Below are 20958 nucleotides of genomic sequence, written 5' to 3'. Positions count from 1 at the left end.
TGGGGGTGGGGGGCACAGGAAACCTGCATGGTGCTCGGGGACCCCAGAGCCCAGCCTTCCTGGAGGAGCTTTCTCTGCTAGGATAACCTGAGACAGAATCCCCCAACTAAATGTGGGCCAAGACATGTCTTTAGGGCAGGGCGGGAGGAAGCGCTGGGGGCTTAGCGAGGCATCTCCCCTGGAGGCCGCCTTTGGAGGCCTGGTGAGCAGGTACGCAGTCCCCTCCAGGACTTGGGCATGGGTAAGAGTAGTGAGTTCACAGCTGCATGGACAGGGAGGGGCCCTTGGAGTTAAGCAACGTGGCTGGAGTGGGCAAAGGACAAAGCAAGAGGCTGCAGAGATGAGCGAAGGCCAGAATCAGGTTGGCTAAGTTATGTCTTGCTGTCACAGTGGGCAGTGACCCACCTGGCATTCCATTCTCCCTAATCGGGGCGGAAGGGATGCAAGTCCCAGACTGAGAGCTTGCATGACCTCCTGCGGCAGGCACTGCTTTCCCCTCCTCCATCTTCTGGAGCTCTGGTAGGCTCTACCTGCAGTTCCAACAAGGACCTGAAGGAGGTGTCCCACCTTTCACCGTCACTGTTTAGTCCTCCAGACTCTGAGGCTTTGCTGTCTCCATCTGTCAGCAGGGCTGTGTACTGAGTGCCTGTGCTTGTCATGGGAATGTGCATGTGGGGGTGATGATGGAGGGTTGCAAAGACAGGAAGATGAAGCTGGGACAGAGCCCAGAGGAAAGGCCTGGACACAGATGCTTAGGTGCAAAGGGAAATGCCTGGGGACCAGTCTGCTGCAGACACCATGGGGTTAGTCCCCAAAGGAGCTAGGCTATGCCCTCCCCTCCTTGCATGAAGTCTCTGCTTCTTCCATGGCTGGGGCACAGTTTTCTCGAGTGTAGTTGCTAGGTGTCTGTCTGTGCATCAGATCAGAGGCTGCGGAATGGACTCTTCCAGCCACCTGCTGCCCTCTTAATGAGGGGTGCACATGAGACCCAGCTCAGAATAGTTTCCACCCCCGGAGCTGGCAGGGCCCCAGGTTAACTTGGTGACTCCGGGCCAGTACAACAAATTTACTGTTATTCCCGCTTGGTAATTAACACCCTTGCTGCCTGCTCCAGCAGCTGATGCAAGAGAGATTTAAGGGAATATTTTAATCTGAAATCTAGCGGCAGGGAGATAAGAGTGGCGTGGCGAGGCTGGGCTGCAATCGACATATTTATCGTCCGAGGCTGACCATCCAACGAGTGAGTTCTGCTCGTCAGTTCAGATGGATAGCTAATCACTTTCTGTGTTTATGATTTCAATTTCTGTCCTTCGTGGGGTTGTGGTGAATTAGCTTGGTGCCATTTTCTAAAATATCAAGCATTTTTATACATTAGGTATAGTGAATGGCAAATACTTGATGTAAAGTCTGCAGTTTTACTCCATAACCAGATTGTAAAATATGAACTGAATTAATCATAACTGCGAAGACTAATGGTACGTTTTCTCTTATTTTATCTTTAGTGCCTTTCAGATCATGTTTTAAAACCTTCCCCGTCTGGCGTTGGGAACGCAGCCGCGGCTTGGTGGTGGATAGCAAGAGGCAAAGGTCAGACCGGAGGCTGCACAAATATTGTGCGCTGGATTTATTGTTTTAATTAAGAGCGTGGCAGTTCATCATAAACTGTTTATGGCGTTTCTGCACAGTGCAGCATTTTGAAATCAGCTGTTTTAATGAAAACATAATGTCATATCTGTCAAAGTTCTAAATATTTTGAAAGTGAAATATGGAAACAAGAACTTTGATTCTAGGCTTACCGAGATTAGCTCATTGAATTGCTTTTAAATCCCTTAAGAGGGTCACATCATGGGGACCGTATGGTTTCATGTAGGTGACTGGGGAAAAAAAAATTCTAGGAGGTTCTCAAGCTGGTTATTTAATAGTGAAAATACAAGTTGAAGGTTAATGTATCAAGAAACCAAACCATTACGGTTGGCGTTGGGGTTTTAGATTAAAGATGCAATAATGGGTGTGCAGGGCCTGGATGCTAAGCTGTTTGGGGAGGCCTAATTGTGCCGAGAGGGAGCCGGGAACCTCTCAGGGTAGGAGAGAAATGGAGGCGCCCCTGTCCTCCTTTTCCAGCGGTGAAGCTTTGACATCGCCATGTTTGCAACTAATTATTTATAATGACCTCAAAGATGATGAGGTTTCACAGACTTTTCAGGCTGAGCAGTTTGCAATCCTAGTAATTCCCTCTCATGGTCGCCGGGCATCTGTGTAGACATGTCAGCCATTCCAGTTACATTTGTTAGGGGGTCGGATAAAATATTTGTCTAATCTGGAAATTGTATTTTTAGCTGTACTCTCATTGGAAACAGAAATTAAGCTTGTCATTAGATGCCGGGCCACAGGAGTTGACTGAACAGGGTAATGTATGTTATATTCTGTGCTATACTTGGTCAAGTTTCATATATATCGTATTCCACATTATTTTATTAACTTTAATATCTACACTTCCTATTACCAGACATGCCCCTCATTCAAAGCACAGAGGCACAGTTCTCTAATCAGAAGTGACAGGCTATATACTTTCTCTCAGCCATTACTTGGTAGCCTAGAGCAAAGAACTCTGTTTCCTTGAAAATGTTTTGAATTGGGTTATTTTTATTGAAGTATTAAAGTAATTCTTCAGATTTTAGGCTATTATTTAAGTACTTTTGGGAGAATACAATAACCTCCGGATTCTATAGGCTTTGTTACTTTAACAATCCGAGCTGCTAAATGCATCTTTTTAATGCTGGTTATATAAGTGTCTCAGAACTCATCTGACCAGCGGAGGCTAAGAGCATTCAGGTAATTATAGAAAATTAGTAGGCTAAATTAGTTTAGGAAAGTACAAAAGTACAATATCAACACTGCTTGCACAGTCTAGGCCTTGCTGGTCAGATTTTTCAGTGACAAATTGGCTTTTCTGATGATTTTATCTTTGTGCTTTGGTAATTTGGTTGAAATAACCAATTGATTGGGTAAGAAAGCTGAGCTTGGGCGTGGGTTGGTGTAGTCTGAGAATGGATGGATGATTTCAATATGAATTCTAATCCGTGATGTTGGAGGAGGTGGCAATGGCAAAGGTTAGACTTTGCCCTGTGAGTTTGATCAGGAGGACCCATGGCTGGATGGCCCCATTACTGGGGGCTTCTCGGGGGTCCCAGCTCAAGCCACAAGGAGATCTCATGAGCGCCTGTCTATAAGTGGCCACATTTTACCAAAAGCATTATAAACAGGAGACTATTCCCACATACTTCCTGAATCAACATGCTCCTGACACCCACATGGGCAGAGTCTTACTGCACTTTGGGTGCCCAGTGATGAGGGAGTCAACAGAAGTTTAGCAAAGGACTAGACCTCACTGAACACTCAGCACTCACCAAGCCACCAGTATTGGGTACATTGTCTTATTGAATCCTCCTTGTACTGGCCTCCTTTCCAGGCAGCAGAAGCCAAAAGAGAGGATCCCATCTGCTCAAGGCCAAGTGAGCAAAAGGCAGAGTTGAGATTGGAACTCAAGTTCATTGTCAAGATTCTTCTGCTCTGTCATGCCATCTCCACCGAACCTGATGAAGTAAAAGAGATTCCACTTCATCTTTTTCCTTTTGTCAGGTCTCAAGTTGGTTTTGTTTGCAAGCCGTCATTTCTTATGTGACTCAGAGATGAGAAGACATCAAGAAGCTTTTAAGAAGAATAGTTTGCAATATATATCTAACTACAATCCAAGAAAATCAGTATTAGACCACTGGAAAAACACCTGGACCCACAAGCCTCCAATATACTCATTAGAATTAACTTTTTAGTGTGGGAAAACTGACATGATTAACTCTGTGCTAAATGTAAATCCGAGAACCTGCTAGATATCCTGGGACATATTTGGAATTCATTATAAACCCCACAAAACTCTAGCCAATAATCTAGGCATTCTGCTCTGAGATCAAGCACATGAAATAGAAAACTTCTGACACTTGGTAGGATTGTGCATACAAAAAATAGGGAAGTAGGGGCTTCCCTGGTGGTCCACTGGTTAAGACCCCGTGCTTCCAATGCAGAGGGTGTGTGTTTGATGCCTGGTTTGGGAACTAGATCCCATATGCCAAGCAGCACAGTCAAAAATAAATAAAGTCCAGATTCAATCAATTAAAAAAAAAAAAAAGAAAGCAGTGTAGAAAATAGGGAAGTGTAAATCCTTGGCAGAGATGTTAATGCGGATATGACAATGAAAGGTATTAAAAGCAAAAGTGGCTTTAAAAGCAACCAGCTAGACATCAGATAGAACTGGTTGGGTATCGCCATTTGGTAACCACTCTGGATGTCATGGTTCTAGCCGTCGAACCAGGGCATGGCCCAACATGCTGAAATGCTGTGGCTGTTCTTTCTACTAACCTACATGTGTGCACCAATTGAGTGAGGTTTACAAATGCATAAAGCCTTAGATCTTTATAATAGGTTGGCACTGGTTACCCTCATTTTACAGATGAGGAAATTACATTTCGTTGACCCCTTAGCCTAAGGAATCCAGTTAAACAAAGCACAGTTGAGTTGGAGACAAAGGGAGAAAAGTTTTTAAGGAAAGTGCTCGAAACATCCTTTGTTATGTGTCTTGCTTGGGAACTGTCTTCCTTCTGCTGTGATTGGCTCTCTGTGGCATGGTTTATCACCACTGGCAGAGATGGGGGGTGTTCACCAAACATGCTCTCCTGTTCTTCCAAATTTCCCAGCTCCCTTGTGAATACAGAGAGTATGCCTTATTCTGGTCCAAGGGCTGCTGCCAGGCGAAAGCATCGAAGCCCCTTTGTATGGCTACCCATGGCTCACTTCCTTTGCTCATCAAGGCCTCTGTTAAAATGTAGGAGCCACAAGATCAATACAGCCTGGACCACTGAGTTCCATGGAATGTAGACAGCTGTCCTGCGAGTCTCCCAGAAGCTCATTGTGTTTTGTGAAAACAAGAAAGTAACACTGTTAAGCTAGTGAGCTTTGGGGGTTGTTTGTTACAGCAGCGCAAGCTTGTGCTGTCCTTGCTTGCACAACTCTCTAAGCATTGGTTTTGACAACTTCTCCCCTCTTCCCAGGGCCCAGAAGTGGAGGCTTCTCTTCCTCCTTCCTCCATCCAGTTGGCTTTCGCTCAGGGATGACTGACTTTTCACGAAGCCATTTGTGATCTCTGTATTAGGAACACAGTATAAGAATGAATTGTACTGTTTGTGTAGATGTCACCATTGACTCCTCCTTGCTGAAACTGACTGTAACAAGTGGTCGGGGTTTCCACCTGAGGGTAATTCATATTTATTTGAGCTGCCACCGACTTCTTATTTCATTTGCATAAACTACCCAGGACAGAAGAGGAATCTCCCTGGACCCTGTTTATCTTGTGAAAGTGGAGCTTATCCAGAGGGTGGATCACTCCTCACATGGGCCTCTCTCCATCCCTTTTAGCGATGAATAATCATCAGTCATCAGGAGAGGGGATTAAAAAATAGATTTATTGCTATTTCTAAAAGTCAGAACTAGAGGATGAGTAAACACAACAGATGTATAAGGACGTAAGTAGAAACACTATTTTACAATAACATGCACGGAAACACGTTTATGTCCTGGAAACGATGAAAAATAGCTCTCTTTAAATGATTTAACATTTGCTCTTCCTTATATACAGTTGAGCTTCCAGTGGGAGAACAAAGATGCTCACAGCTATCTTGGCTTTTGTGAGACTCTCTCTGAAAATCTTCTGGAATGTTCCATAAAGCCAGTGTATGGTTTAGCAGGACTCGGGGTGGTTCTTGGCACACATATACATGCATGTTGTCCTATTTCCCCATCCCCCCATACATGTGGGATCACCACTGGAGCGCAAGAGATCTCACGGCCAGAGTCAAAGAAGAAGGTCGTCTGGAACAAAGTCTGTTAGTGATGCTTCCTTCTGGAGACAAAGGAGGGTGTGCCTTCTCACCAGGAGCCGGCCCTGTGTGCCTGGGGTTGTGCTCCTGTGAGAACTCCATGTTCAAGGCCACTCTGGGTAGCTCATTTCTGCTGATGGTGGCAGATGGCAAAGCATTCATTGGAGGAAAGCTGATTTCATAGTTTGGCCCTTTACAGAGGCCTCAAAATGTGGGCTGTGTGGTCAACTGGATTGATCACACGGAAAAGGATTCTAAGAAAATGTGCTGATCTAGACACCTAGACATATTTCATAGTCCTTGAAAGTGGGTAATGTAGTACCTTTTTTTAAATTATGTATTATTTACTTTTGGTTGCCCTGGGTCTTCGTTGCTGCCTGTGGCCTTTTTCTCTAGTTGTGGCCAGCAGGGGCTACTCTCTGTTGCCGAGCATGGGCTTCTCACTGTGGGGGCTTCTCATTGCGGTGGCTTCTCTTGTGGAGCGCGGGCTCTCGGTGTGTGGGCTTCAGTAGCCACAGCACACAGGCTCAGTTAGTTTCGGTGCATGGGCCTTATTGCTCTGTGGCATATGGGATCTTGCCGGACCAGGGATCAAACCTGTGTTCCTGTACATTGGCAGGAGGATTCCTATCTACTGTACCAGCAGGGAAGTCCTGTAGTATCTTAAGTGGTGGATTCTTTGGAAGGGTTTTGCCTTGGGGTTTCTGAGGACCTTCAAGACCAGTGGGGTGTGAAGCTGGCAGAGTGAACCTCTGCAATGATGTGGCTCAGGGGTGGTGACAGCTACATGATGTCACAGCAGAACAGATATGAAAAGCCAGCTGACCAGTCCAGTCTGGTCCACACACTGGGGATGAGTATCTTTTCCTAGAATTGACTTCTTAAAGTCACCAACTGCTTGTTTTGTTGTCTGGGTGACTGTAGGTTTTAAAAATTTGTTTCCGGAAGTTCGCTGGAGGTCCGGTGGTTAGGACTCATTGCTTTCACTGCTGTGACCTGGGTTGAATCCCTGGTAGGGGAAACTAAGATCCCATAAGCCACACAGCATGGCCAAAAAAATAAAACAAAACAAAATAAAATTTGGTTCAACCCAGTGATTGGGGAGTGGTACGAGAACAGCATGTTTGGAATGGAGAATGGAGTTGAGGGTCCAGGTCTCAGATACCTTTGATACAAACAGATCTCTTCTGGGCATAGCTTGGATACTGGAGGTATGATTTTTAAAAAAAATTTTTTTTATCAGAATATTGTTGCTTTACAATGTTGTGTTACTTTCTGCTGTATTGAAAAGTGAATCAGCCATGTGTCTACACGTATCCCCGCTTTTTTTGGATTTCCCTCTGCTTTAGGTGACCTCAGAGCATTGAGTAGAGTTCCCTGTGCTATACAATATGTTCTCAGATGGATCCAGAGGTTGTCATACAGAGTGAGGTGAGTCAGAAAAACAAATATTGCATATTAATGCATATATGTGGAATCTAGAAAAATGGTACAGATGAACCTATTTGCAAAGCAGAAATAGCGACACAGACGTAGAGAACAAATGTATGGACCCAAGGCAGAAGGGGAGGGCGGGGTGAATTGGAAGGGTTGGATTCACATACACACACTGCTATGTATGAAGTGGGTAACTGATGGAGGTATGGTTTTTACGGCTCTCCCCCCGATCCTTGTGCAACTAACCAGGTTTTATTTCCTTAAGAAAGTGGTCTGAATGAAATTTACATGGGATCACAAAATTCCCCTCAGAAAAATAAGGCCAGAATTTGCAATATTTAGAAATGAGAGGCAGACTGTGTGGCTTGTCGTCTTTGTTTTGTGTGCACCAGATCACAAGCACGTGTGTGTGTGTGTGTGTGTGTGTGTGTGTATGCGCACACATGGGTGTGATGCCTCTGTGTCATTGCCAGCTTTGGAAATCTGTGACAGAAAAATAAGATCCCATAGGTGTGTGCTCATTCTACACGTGTCAAATCTCTGGTTTCAGGATTATTGAACTGGCTTCCATCTTTTTCTCTTCTGCAGGGGCACTGAGCAACCTTCATACTAATGCAATATTAAGGACCGCATAATTAGCCACCTTAATAAATTTTTTCCAAGATGGATAGGTGATGTTTGGCTTTCTTCAGAAGAAAACCTTCCTCTAATAGTATTCTGTGGGAATCTACGGCAAGAACAATGAACAGAAATATCTGGAAATATATTAAGATATATGTGCATATATTGGACATTAGCATCATACACTAAGCATATTGGGAATATGCTTCAAAATATTTCAAACATTGTTGACCTTTGTTATATAATCCCAGGCTTGGGGAAACATATTTGCATAGACTTAGCAATATATTGTAAATAACTACATAGGACACTGTGTATTTTTCCTTAAGATGCAGTATTATAAGCAAGACATTAAATTATGCCTATCAGACAAAGCAGCCGGATCTCTACATTTTTTTATAGCACATTCTATTGGGAAGACATCCCTGCTTCTAAAAAGCACATGCATTAACTGCCTGATTCATGTGGTGACATGTGGCATATCCAAATGCGTTATGGATCTCTCAGGAATAAAAACAACATAGCAAAACCATCACCTTGGGATGTTCATTGAGTGAATATTTTACAGACACACTCCTTTTATATTTATATAATAATTTAGTGTTATGACAATTTTTTTAGCCGAGTTGGCAGTTTTTCTTTTTTATAATGGTATTATATTTGTGAGCCTATTAAGTGCATATGGGATAAACTACAGAAAAAAGTATTTTTCATAATTCCTCAGGGTGCTTGTAGCAAAAAAAAAAGCATATTGGTTTAGAAAAATGTTAATAAAAGGTCAAGCAGAACTTTCCAGTGCTTAGCATGACAGCAGTGGCAATTTTGAGGCCTTTTTTGAATTGTATATCGAGGAGACGTGGGGATTTATGGGGCTTCCAGGAGGAAAACGGCGCCTAACGTCCTTTCTGGAAGAGAGACTGACCCTTTGCCAGGGCTGGTGAATTTTTAAACAAAGAATTGAAACAGCGTGTTGCTTTTCCCTCTTCATCCTTGTCTCCTCAGCCATGAGCCCAGGCTGGTCTCTGGCTTGGCCTGGGTCCCCAGGAGCAGCACTGGGCGGCTGACATCGGGGCTGATGCTCTGGCACCTATCCAGCTGGGCATCTTTCCAGGAGCTGGGGAGCCAATGCTGAAAATTGGGGTTCTTCTCCCCTTTTCTATCCTCTGAGGTAGAACAGCACAGCCGCCCCTTCAAACCAGAGGGACAAGGCGGGTGCATCCGGAGAGCTGGGGCCGTGCCCACCCACAGAGCAGGAGTGCCGGGTGGTCCAGCCGATGGCCCGCGTGGGACTCCCCCTGCTCTCGCCCGACGCATCCCGTTTTTCCTGTGACCGGCGCATCAGGTAAGAAAGTGGAAAAATGCATTTCTTAATCTCTTTCTCTCTTTCCTTTCAAAGAACTTATAAAGGCACAAAAATAGAGTGTGGTTATTTGGGGATTTTTATTTAGCGGTTGTCTGCATTTTAGCATGTTTCAGGCAAACCTATCCACTGTGATTCCGACCAGTCTCAAATTACACTTCCTCAAAATAGACATGTTCTCTGTAGAGAACTGGACAGGGAGTGACTGCCTTGGAACAGATCCAACCTGGGTCCCCAGGGGCGGAAGCCCAGGCACCCAAGTGCCTGGACTGGCAGGACCCACCCTCCCACGTTGTTTGGCAGTGGCCCTTGTGAGAAAGGTGGGGAAAGTCCCAGGATCCATAGGAGATGAATGGGTGGTTTGTCTCAGGATCTGCCCGATAGTTTTGTGTGTCTCATCAGCTCTCACATCCCGTCGGCGCTGCACTTAATGTGTCATTTCACAAATGACAGCAGAGTTGCTCATCAGAGCCCAACCTGGCTCCTTCCTGTGGGAAGAGGGGGCTTGTCTACTGGCACCGACTAGTCTAGCGGGCAAGACCCCCCAGGGCTGGGAGTTGGGGCTCCAGTTGAGTTGTGGCATCTTAAGTAGGGAAACGCTGACATGCAGTTGTCTGTTTTCCGCCTGTGATGTCCACTCCTGGATGACCAGGTACCTCTTTACACGTGCCACGCTCTCAGCCGGGTGCCAGGGACACCAGGGTTGGTGAGGTGCTCTGCCCTTATCCTTGTGGCTTCAGAGACGCTTCCCCACGAACGCTCAATTATAGCCGTGGTGTGCACAGTGAGGACAAAGCCCCGGGCACGTGACAGTGTGACGTGGCAGGGCTGAGCTGAGGGGGAGTCGCAGAGGTGGGGGTCATCTTTATTTTAAAATTTGAGATTTTGCTCATACAGATTTTCCCCATTAATTTAGATGTTTAAAAATATTGCACTTATCCCAGTTGTTGAGTGTTTGGCCCTGTTCCTGTGAATCAGGGCGACTAGACCAGGTCTGGGGTTGGTGGAGAAGATGCCCCCAAGGAAGGGGGGTTGGCCTACAACCAGATGCATGGCTATTGGATGACCAGGAAGAACATCCCAGAGAGAGGGACACGCACACTCTGTTGTAGATGCAAGAGGGCTTGGTGTGCTCAATGTGAGGCTGAGCAGAGCAGAACAAGGGGCTCCGTGAACCACCTCCCCACCCCCAGACATTCAGGGCAGTTACCTCCCAGCAAAATGCCCTGTGACCTCCGTCCGTGGCTTCCTGTGAGCAGCACGCTCATGTCTCTCACCGCCAGCTTGGTTTTCAGAGGTGTGAGTAAGATGTGCCCGGCCACAGGCGTGCGCAAAATGAGATCTTCCCTGTGGTTCTCATGCTCTTCTCCAAGGGGCAGCATGGAGGGGCCCAGCCAGCTCCCCTGGGCCACCAGCCATGCCCAGGTCAGGGAGTCAATGAATCGTGTTCCTCCAAGGCCACTTTTGGACTACTGCTCTATAAAGGCCCTGACTGCCCAGCCTGGATGGGCCACTGCTGCCTGCTCAGTTCTGCTGGACCGGCCACACAGCACAGGGCAATGCCCTGTGTGCCGCCTCTTCCAGGGCTCCCTCCTTGCACGGGTCTTCTTCCTCCAGGCTCCCTGGGCTGGAACCGTCTCTCCCTTTTCTGATGATCTCAGGCCTGAGGAGGGCTTGGGTGCCACGGATTCTCAGCACGCACTTGCCAGTTCCCAGCTTCCTGGTTTTGTCCTTGGGTCCCTTGATGGAACAGCTCGAAGGGGAGCATTCTGAATTAAAACGTGTTGTGTCTCTTTGGTGAGCCGGATCATGGCAAAGGTCACTGCAGGGGGCACCCTCCTGCCGGCAGGTGTATGTGGGGTGGGGGCAGGCCGGGAGGGGGGTAGTGAGCGCTGCTTTTGCTGTTGATGGGCTCTCCCCTGCGTTTCCAGCGGAGGGGCATCCCTGGTCATGGAAGCAGCAGGACAGAGACCATTCCCAGAGCACATAGCCTGGTGGGACCGTCCAACACTAATCCTGGGGAGTGGGCGTGGCTGAGTGTCTGCTGAGGAATCCCCTGTTGGGTTAAAACAAAAAGAGTTGGTTGTCTTAATGGGAACTTCCCTGGTGGTCTGCAGCAGCCACAGGTTCGCTCACTGGTCAGGGAACTAAGATCCTGCACCCTGTGAGTTGGGACCAAAAAGAAAAAAAGATCATCTTGATGTCTATTAAATGTGCTTATCTATATCCTGATTTGTGTCACCTCTCATCCCTTAACTGTTCTGAGACAGAAGGAGTTGAGGAACCCCGCTGGACATGCAATTGTCATGGCCAGTGGTGGTGGAGCAGCCTCAATGTTCCTGGGAACTCACTGGCTCGGTTAGGACCCTGGACAGACAGACGCTGAGCCGGTGGGGAGGACTTTTGAACTGGAGAAAGGAGGAACTTGGAGCACAGACCCTTATCTGGGGGGCTGCCTTGCCCTGCCCCTCAACCACGAGCCCTCCCCACCCTCCGGGGCAGAGCTACCTACACCTGAACACTCAGCAGGGACTCACCCACCGGGCAGTTCTGGTCCCTGTGCAGAGGGGCCGGAGCTGATGGGCTAAAATTTGGGGCTTGATGTGATGCTGGGGGGGTACTCATCCCTTCATCCTCCTTCCTGCTCTGGCCAGTGGCACACAGGACTTCTCTCAAACATTGCACAGCAATGCCTTTAGCCTCGGTTAACGAGGGGCTTTTGTGCTCATTACGTCATTAGAGTCTTGGGACCAGCCTGGTAATTAGAGCCATCTCACAGATGGGGAAGCAGAGACCCAGCTTGGTCCAAGATTCCCTGGTGCCAAGTGAGTAGCACGTGCTCAGCTTCCAGGCTGAGCTTTGCAGGCATCCCCGGGGGCAGTTCTGACTCTGGCGAGTCCTTCCCCAGCAGCACTTGCACAGTGTCTTTTGGACCGTAATTTGTCACAGAGGTGAGAGCCACACAGATTGTTGACTCTTCTGCAGCCAACGCTCTCAGTATGAAATTGATGATGGCATTGAGCTTGACCCGGCACTGAGCTTGATCCAAATGCTGTGTTGCCTTTGGATGCAAAACCGGGAGAGAAACAAGCCATTGGGTTGTGTCTACACATCCCTTCCACTCTCCCCCGTGCCTTCCTATATTTAGTAAACACTTGTTCAGCCTCTACCGTGTCCCAGGCATCTCACTGAGCGCTGGCTGAGCAGTGGGTTGAGATGCTCACAGATGCTGCATGTGTTCTCTCAGCTTCTTTTAGGTGAGTTCCTTTGTTGTTGCAGCCAGAGTGGAAAGGAAAGGGCTCTGACTTCATGCCGTGGTGATGCTGTCCAGGCAGGACCATGGCATTTGGCCAGCTGTGATACCTCAGGGGTCCCGGGGGCACATCAGAGACTGCTGATACTAAGATGTCCATGGTGGGCTCTGCATGTCACTTCCCAAGACCTTTCCATGCCAAGGCAGCAGGTTCCGGTAGCACCGTGCCTGGGGACTCTTTGGGGGATGACCTTCTCTTATCACATCCCTTGTGCATTTGTTAGTTGCTTGGCCATGTCTGACTCTTTGTGACCCCATGGACTGTAACCCTCCAGGCTCCTCTGTCCATGGGGATTCTCCAGGTAAGAATACTGGAGTGGGTAGCCATGCCCTCCTCCAGGGATCTTCCCGACCCAGGGATCAAACCTGGGTCTCCCACCCTGCAGGCAGACTCTTTACTGTCTGAGCCACCAGGGAAGCCCTGGAGACAAATGGATTACCGTTAAGTGGCTGAGAGGACCTCAAACTGGAGTTGCAGTATTTGCAACCACACAGGCACCCCCTTCTCTGGTGCCCTTACATTTACTCAACGGGGTGATACCTCTGGGCATCAGGGCACTGATTGAACTCCTAAGCTGCCTGGTATGAGAGAACCCCCCTACCCCTATCCTGACCATATGGCCCTCTAGATACACACAGAACAGCCACAGCCAGCTCTGGGTGAGGATGAGGGAAGTCACTAATTCCTCTCTGATGTGTTTGCACAGAGGCTGTGAACCCTAGTGTCTGAGCCCTAGAAAGGCACAGGACCAACCTAAGACTGTCCCCAGGGCCTGTCCCCCAGGTCCTCTGATCCCCAACACCCCAAGGGTGCTTTCTGGCTACAGAGAAACAGAGGAGACCCAGACTGCTTCAGAAACTGGGGACCTAGTGCACAAAGAAATGGAAATAGGGCGCCAGGAAAGGCAAAGATATTGTAATTGATGGTTTATCAGATACATAGGTTTAGAACAGTTTTACAAGAATGATTAAATTTTGAGGGGTTCATTTTTATTATCCAAAAGATGATAATGATTTAAAAAATGATTTAGTAGGGAAGACACAGATTCCTTCCCCTGCCCCCATATAAACAGTGGACTCACATTGGGAGAAAGTAGGTCCTAGAAAGCCATTAGTAATATCCTAATCCCGAAAAAAAATGTAAGATCACATATAGTCCTCCTTCCATAACACGGGGCATTGAATGCAGGAAAACTTCAGATCCACACTTTTTGGGAAGCATGCCTTCTGTGCTGGTCCATGTGATGATGGGAAGGTGGCAACTCTGACTCCATGATTCCTGTTCTCCTTTCTTCATTTAGCTACCAACTGGTCAACATTTTGGACTCAAGGACAGTTTCTGGGTTCGGGAGGGATAGGGTGGTCATCCCCTCAGCTTGTTCGCTTTCAGGAATGTCCAGACCTACTGAGGGATGGGCTTCCTGAGCATCCTTGGTGACTAGAAGAAGAAATCCCTCCAGATTCCAACCCCAAGATGCCTTGTGGCTGCTCACTAAATTAGCAAAGCGTGATGGCCAGTGCTGCCCAGTTCTCACAAGCCAGGCCACTCCAGCCCAAGCCTAGCATCTGGGGTCTCCAGTGCCTGGGGTCTCTTGGCTTCTGAACGTGCCTGCTGTGCACCACCCTCAGCCCAGAACCAGTGGTCTCATGGGCAAACAAAACTGGATCACGTCATTCTGCATAAAACCTCCAATGACTCCCATTACATCCAGAAGAAAATTAAAACTCCCCACTGTGGCCTAGAAGGTTCTCCAGGCTTTGCCACCCATCCTTTCCCTCGATGTCTCGGACCCCCTCTTCTGCTATCTCACCTTTGCTTTCTCTCCTGCAGTTACAGTGCTGCTGCTGCTGCTGCTAAGTCGCTTCAGTCGTGTCCTACTCTGTGCAACCCCATAGACGGCAGCCCACCAGGCTCCGTCCCTGAGATTCTCCAGGCAAGAACACTGGAGTGGATTGCTATTTCCTTCTCCAGTGCATGAAAGTAAAAAGTGAAAGTGAAGTCGCTCAGTCATGTCTGAGTCCTAGCGACCCCATGGACTGCAGCCTACCAGGCTCCTCTGTTCATGGGATTTGCCAGGCAAGAGTACTGGAGTGGGGTGCCATTGACTAGCTTCTTCTTCTTCTTTTTTTAAATATATATTTATCTGTGACGGTTCTTAGTTGCGTCAAGTGAGTCTGCACACGGACTCTTTAGTTGTTGAACTCTTCAGGTGCCATGCATGGCTTAGTTGCTCTGCAGCATGTGGGAGCTTAGTTCCCCGACCAAGGCGGATCGAACCCGCATCCCTGCATTGCAAGGTGGATTTTTAACTGCTGGACCACCAGGGAGGTCTCCATACAAGCCTTCTTGCACCTTCAGCCTTGCACTGTTCCCTCTGCCAGGAAGCCTTGCTACTCATTTCATTCCTCTCCTGCTGAGAGCGGCTTTCCCGAAGCCTTCCCTAAGATAGCTCCTTTCCCCAGCCTTCTTTATCCGATGTCTGCTCAGCACATATCTCACCCCAGCACTGCTTCCTTCCTTGGTTGTCTCTCTGACCCTGGAACTCCTTAAAGGTTCATGCCTGGCAGCTTTTAGAATGTGCCTTGCTGTTTTCTGAGAAAATTTTCTGAGTCTGTTTTCTGAGAAAATTTGATGAATAAGTGAATGAACAGCCAAATGCACTGCTGGTAAGGAATGTAAATCAGTACCTTCCTAGAAAAGCCCTAAAAACTGCTTTTCTCATTAACAATTGATAAGAAATCATTAAATGGAGAAAATACCAATCAGCAAAAATATTACAAATTACTTATATATGAAATTAACTATTAACTACATTCGCCTTGTAAATTACTGTATAAAATGTGTTGACAATGTACTGACTTTAGATTCTAACGTGTATCAACAGAGTGTAAATAAAATAGTGTTGAAATACAGAAACATGAACTGTATAAGAAAGTATTGCTTTGCACTGCTAATTCCAAACTAGCAGATGCAAACTAGTGTATAAAGGATGAATAAACAAAAAGGTCGCACTGTTTAGTACAGGGAACTATATTCAATATCCTGTAATAAGCCATAATGTAAAAGAATATGGAAGAGAATATATATTTATGTATATATATGTATTTTATATACAGCGGACATTAGCACAACTTTGTAAATCAACTATACTTCAATGAAAGAGAAAAAAGTTTTGATAACTGCATATGGAGTTTACCTGTTTATCTGTATTGATTATCTGCACAGACTCAGCACCATTGATGAAAAAAACAAATTGCAATTATTTTTTGGAGGTACACCCCTATAGTTTTTTCCTGTGTGTGTAGAGAACATAGTTACATTGTTTGTAATTTGCTTCTTATTACTTAGTAGTATGTTATGAACATCCCTAAAAGTTATGAGGGACATTTCTGTAACATCATTTTAAGGACTCTATTGTATGCAGAATATATATAATTTTCTACTCTTCTATTTTTGGGCATTTGGTTTGTTTCCAATAACAACAAACAACTTACAGCTAAATCCTTATACATATACATAATTGATTCCTTTGGAAGTAGAATCTTTGGCTCATGCATTTTTAAGGAATTTGATAGTATTACTAAATTACCCTTTATAAAGGTCACCTAATTTATCCTATCATCACTGATGTTGAAACAATTCATTTTGCCCCCTCCATAAGCACCATATATTATCATTGCTTTTATCTTTACCAATATAGAAGCAAAAATGGTTTCTCATTTTTGTTTCAATTTGTGATGTCTTTGAGCATCTTTTATGTGTTTATTTGTCCTTTGTATGTACTCTTTTGTGAATTGCCACTCAGGTCCTCAATACATTCTTTTTCTGTTGAAGTATTTGTCTTTGTTATTAATTTGTAAGAAAGCTTTCTACACTGGGGGCATTAACGTTCTCTCTGCTATATATATTAAAAATGTTTTTTCCCTGTTTTTGCTTTACCTTGAAATTTCAAAACTGCATTTTTCACTTATGAATATTTCAGAGTTGCAGAACTAAAATCTAGCTATCTTTTTTTTTTCTTTCTAGTTTCTGCCTTGGGAATTGGTCTTAGAAAAGCCTTCCCCATTACAATTTATGTAAATGGTACTTTTGTAGTTTCACTTAAAAATTAAACTCTTGAATTCATATACGACTTGTTTTGATATATGACATGAAGTAGGGTGCTGGCTTTACTTATTTTTTGAACGAGTGATAGAATGTACCCATAACTTTATCAATTATCCATCCTTCCCTCACTGATATAAATGCCTTCATAAATGTATATATATTTGCTGTTTTAATCATTGATGGGACTTCCCTGATGGTCCAGTGGTTAAGAATCTGCCTTCTAATCCAGGGGATGAGGGTTTGATCCCTGGTTGGGGAACTAAGATCCCACAGGCCCGGGAGCAACTAAACCCCTGCACCACAAACTGCAGAGCTCACATGCTCTAGAGCCCTCATGCTGCAACTGGAGAGAAGCCTGTATGCTCAGTGAAGAGCCAGTATGCCCCAAACAAGATCTGACACAGCCAAAAAAAAAAAAAAAATTATTTTTTAAGTAGTTGCTTCCTGCAATATATTTTAATAACTGGCTGAGCAAGTTTCTTCTAATTTCTCTCTCTCTTTTCCCTTTTTTCCTTTAAAAAATGTTACCTGGAAATTTTTTACTTATTCATACTTTTGGATGAAACTGGAAATCAATGTGACAAAAATCTCAGAAAACTTCTGACGGAAGTTGGATTGGGCTTGCATTCAGTTGAAAGATTAGATATGGGGAGATTGACATGTTGACAGTCCAGGAGCTCGTGGTTCACCTTTCATTATTTACTTGAGCACGTTTTATGTTCACCCATCATTTTCTGTAACGTTTTTTACATAGGTATTGCGCATCTAGAAAATAGTGTCATTAAGAACCTTGAAAAACTAATTCCCTTAGTAATTCCACTTTTATTGATCAGTCTTAACAATGTGAACAAAGATCTATACGTAAAGATGTCAGTCACAGTATTATTTACATTATAACCTGGATTAGATGAGTTAAACATCAGAGATACTTTAAATGGACAATAATTGGAAGGTAATTAAAGAACTTTTAATTCAGTTGTAAGTCAAAATATTATGCAGCCCTTAAAAAGATACTCCACATTTATGGAAATTACTTTAGTAGAAATGTTACATAGGAAACCAGGGTTGAATATTATATGAACACTTTTATATTGTATGTTGATCTTCTATATGTATTGGTGGGATGGTCACATAATAAGAAGAGAAAAATATACCAAAATGTTAATAAGACTGGTTATATTTAGGAGACGTGTTATGAATGATCTCTATTTTTAATTTGGGGTTTTCGGTACTGTCTCATTTTTCTGCACTTCATATGTATGGATGCCCTAACTGGAGCAAAGTGAACATTTATGGGAAGTGAGCCTGCAGACCGCGCTTGTGGCTCTAGCGGGCGGGCAGGGGAGTCGGCGCTGGCCAGCGCAGTGCCGCGCGCGGCCGGAGGGTGGCAGTGTCCGCTCGCAGACTCACCGCGCGGCCCGCTGACCTTTGTCAGCCTCGGCGGCCTCTCGTTTATCACTGATCACAAGAGTGGAATGAACATATTTACTTGTGTTTTGCTTTCCACTTATAATATCTAGTGGCATGGGAGGGAAATGAAAACAATTGTTCATAGGGGAAATTTATGAGGTTCATCTGGCTGCGAGATTTCCGTAGTTGCCCTGCGCCGCCCAGGGACTTGGATTGCTTTTTGCATCTTCAGGCGAGGAGGCAGGCGCGTTTCCATCTGCCGGAACGCTCTTTAGTGTTCGTCATCTTGGGTTTTAGAGGCAGTTGCCTCTGAACGGCAGACTTTTCCAGACTTCTTTTCCTTCCCCTTAAGTTTGAGAGGAGCCCAAGGCTCCCCCTTTGGGGCTGTCGCATCATCTTCCGGTGTTTCAGAGTGGTCCCGATTTCAAGCCAGGCGCTCCAACAGAAGTCCAGATTAGCCAGGATTTCCTGGCTATCCAGGGATGTTCTAAAATTCCTTCCCTTCGAGGAGCTGGGATGGGGCTCTGCTGACCCCTCAGGAACTTTAGGAGGCCTCTCCAGAGTCATGAGATAGGAGATGGAGTGTGGATGGGCCAGCCCTTACTCTCCCAGTCCTAGCTGCCTCCTGAGGCCTGTGGTCTTATATCCAGAGCTGGGGTTGGGGAAACTGGGGTAGCGACACTAGAGAACTGAGGGCTTTGTTGGAGAGGTGTGCGTGGGCGGAGGTGGGAGCTGTGAGTGGTGGGGTGGGCTTCTGTCCCTGTCCAGCAGAGAGCCGGGCCAGGCCATGGGATTTGCTGACTGTGACCAAGGCGAGGACAAGTCAGTGAGTCTGTTATATCTTCAAAAGACCCCTTAAGCCTCAGGCTCATGGAACTTGCTCCCAGGAACCTGGAACCAGGTGTGCCTGAAGCCCAGCCCTAGACAGAAACGTCCAGGGACTGAGCTGATCTGTTGCTCTGCTGAACCGCCTCTTCCCAGCCTATGGGACACACCCAGCCTGGGTAGAGGATGCCAGGGGCTCACCCTCCAGGTGAGGCTGAGAGGGCTGTCCACGGTGTGTGTTGTTGTTGTCCATTCGCTCAGTCGTGTCCAACTCTGCAACCCCATAGACTGCAGCATGCCAGGCTTCCCTGTCTTTCACTGTCTGCTGGAGTTTGCTCAAACTCAGGTGGCATTCTGGAGTAGGTTTCCATGCCCTCCTCCAGGGGATCTTCCTGATGCAGGGATCAAACCCATGTCTCTTATGTCCTCTGCATTGGTAGGCAGGTTCTTTACCACTGGTGCCACCTGGGAAGCCCATGAAGCTGAGTGTAAAAAGAAGAAGCCAGGCTGGCTATACCGGGAACACATGGTAACAGAAGCATAGAAGCTGGAGATGTTAAAGCCACAAGAATTACTGACATGAACTGTGGAGTCTTTTGCATCACTTGTGTGTGTGTGTGTGTGTGTGTGTGTGTGTGTGTATGCTAATATTGTCTACAGTGGGAAAAGTTGTTCATGGTTATAATGGATCCTGGATTCTGTTTTCTCCTTCCTTCTTTTCTTTCTTCCCTCCTTCCTTTCTTTCTCTGTCTCCTCTCCCTGCCTCTTTTCCTCTCTCCCTCCCTTCTCCCCCCTCCCTCCATGCCTGCCTTCCTTCCTTCTGTCTTTCCCTCCCTCTTTTCCTTTCTCAGCTGGGGGATGTTTTCGTGACGTGACCTTGGGGTGGCATGAGGGCAGAGCTCACAGGGTCCTGGCTCCAGACCAATACCATCTCGTGGTGGTGGCTGGCGTCCTTCCAGCTCTGTGCCTGCAAGGGTGTGACAGGGTGTGGCCACTGCAGGGCGCAGCATCAGGCCAACTGGTGAGCCTTTGATGGCAACTGGCTAGCATGAGGGCCTTGGGGGCGGGGCTCGGCTAAGGCCTTCTTCTGCAGCTGCAGCCCCAGCACCCGTGAACACCGCCTGAGCCCCCTCTGCATCACTGAGGGATCAAGTCTTCCTTCAGCCAGAGCTGGTGTCCTCTAAACGGGAAGAAAGGGAAACTGATTCACTCTCTGTCTCGAATATATAAAGACCTCATGTTGTCATCGGCAAGGACCCTGGTTTACATTTGCTGGGAGACAGCGTCTCGATGTCTCTCCCCACAGGACCCTCCCTCAGATCATTACAAATCCACCTCATTTCCCCAGCAGTCTTACAATCAAATTACTCAAAATTGCACTGCTTTATTGCGTATTGCTAAACTCCGAGATAAGCAAATACCCAGATAATGAACAATTATTTATGACAAATTATTACTTTTACATATAAGATGAACCATTTCCGTTAGGTGCGGTAAAGGTGACGGCCCCTCCCTGAAAAATGAGCCTGCGGTTTTCGGTTTTCGTGTGGAATGGGGCAAGCGCCCGCGGAAGGTTGGGTCTGGGCGGGGCTGCCTCTGTGCAGGTTCCTGCCAGCTGTTCCAGAAACTGCGTTTACAGGCTATGGGAGCCTCAGGCCGGTGGGGCAGGCAGTCCGCTCTTTCCACCAAAGGCAACCACACTTACATCCCACCCTGGAACTGGGCGATTTCCGTGATGTTTCCCCCTTTCTCCATCTTTGAATATGTAATGATGAAAGCATGAGAGAATGTGACATGTTTCACTAATTGCATTTGCATTTAAGTGTTCAAAATAATATATTATTTGAAACTGAACTTTTCTTAAATTATTTATGGACTCACTAAAAGTATGCTTTGGTTATTTCATCCCATTTCCACAGTTCTTCTTGTGAACAGAATCGTCTCCCAGCTAATTATA

The 20958-nt window shown here is 46.3% G+C and overlaps 1 long non-coding RNA gene across 1 annotated transcript in view; it reads left to right on the top strand.

Moving 5' to 3' along the window:
• Positions 1–8517, top strand: part of LOC147353572 (uncharacterized) — a 49517-nt gene extending 41000 nt beyond the window's left edge. The window contains exon 4 of the long non-coding RNA XR_015145732.1: positions 1503–8517. This is a non-coding gene — a long non-coding RNA (uncharacterized LOC147353572). The remainder of the gene's footprint in view (positions 1–1502) is intronic.
• The last annotated feature ends 12441 nt before the right edge of the window (positions 8518–20958 follow it).

Source organism: Bos grunniens, chromosome 18 (genome assembly GCF_055505025.1).
Source record: "Bos grunniens cultivar Pamir isolate PY7600 chromosome 18, Bosgru_T2T1.0, whole genome shotgun sequence".
Lineage (NCBI taxonomy): Eukaryota > Metazoa > Chordata > Mammalia > Artiodactyla > Bovidae > Bos > Bos grunniens.
The sequence above is the reverse complement of the archived record's forward strand: the minus strand, read 5'-3'. Positions and strand labels throughout refer to the sequence as shown.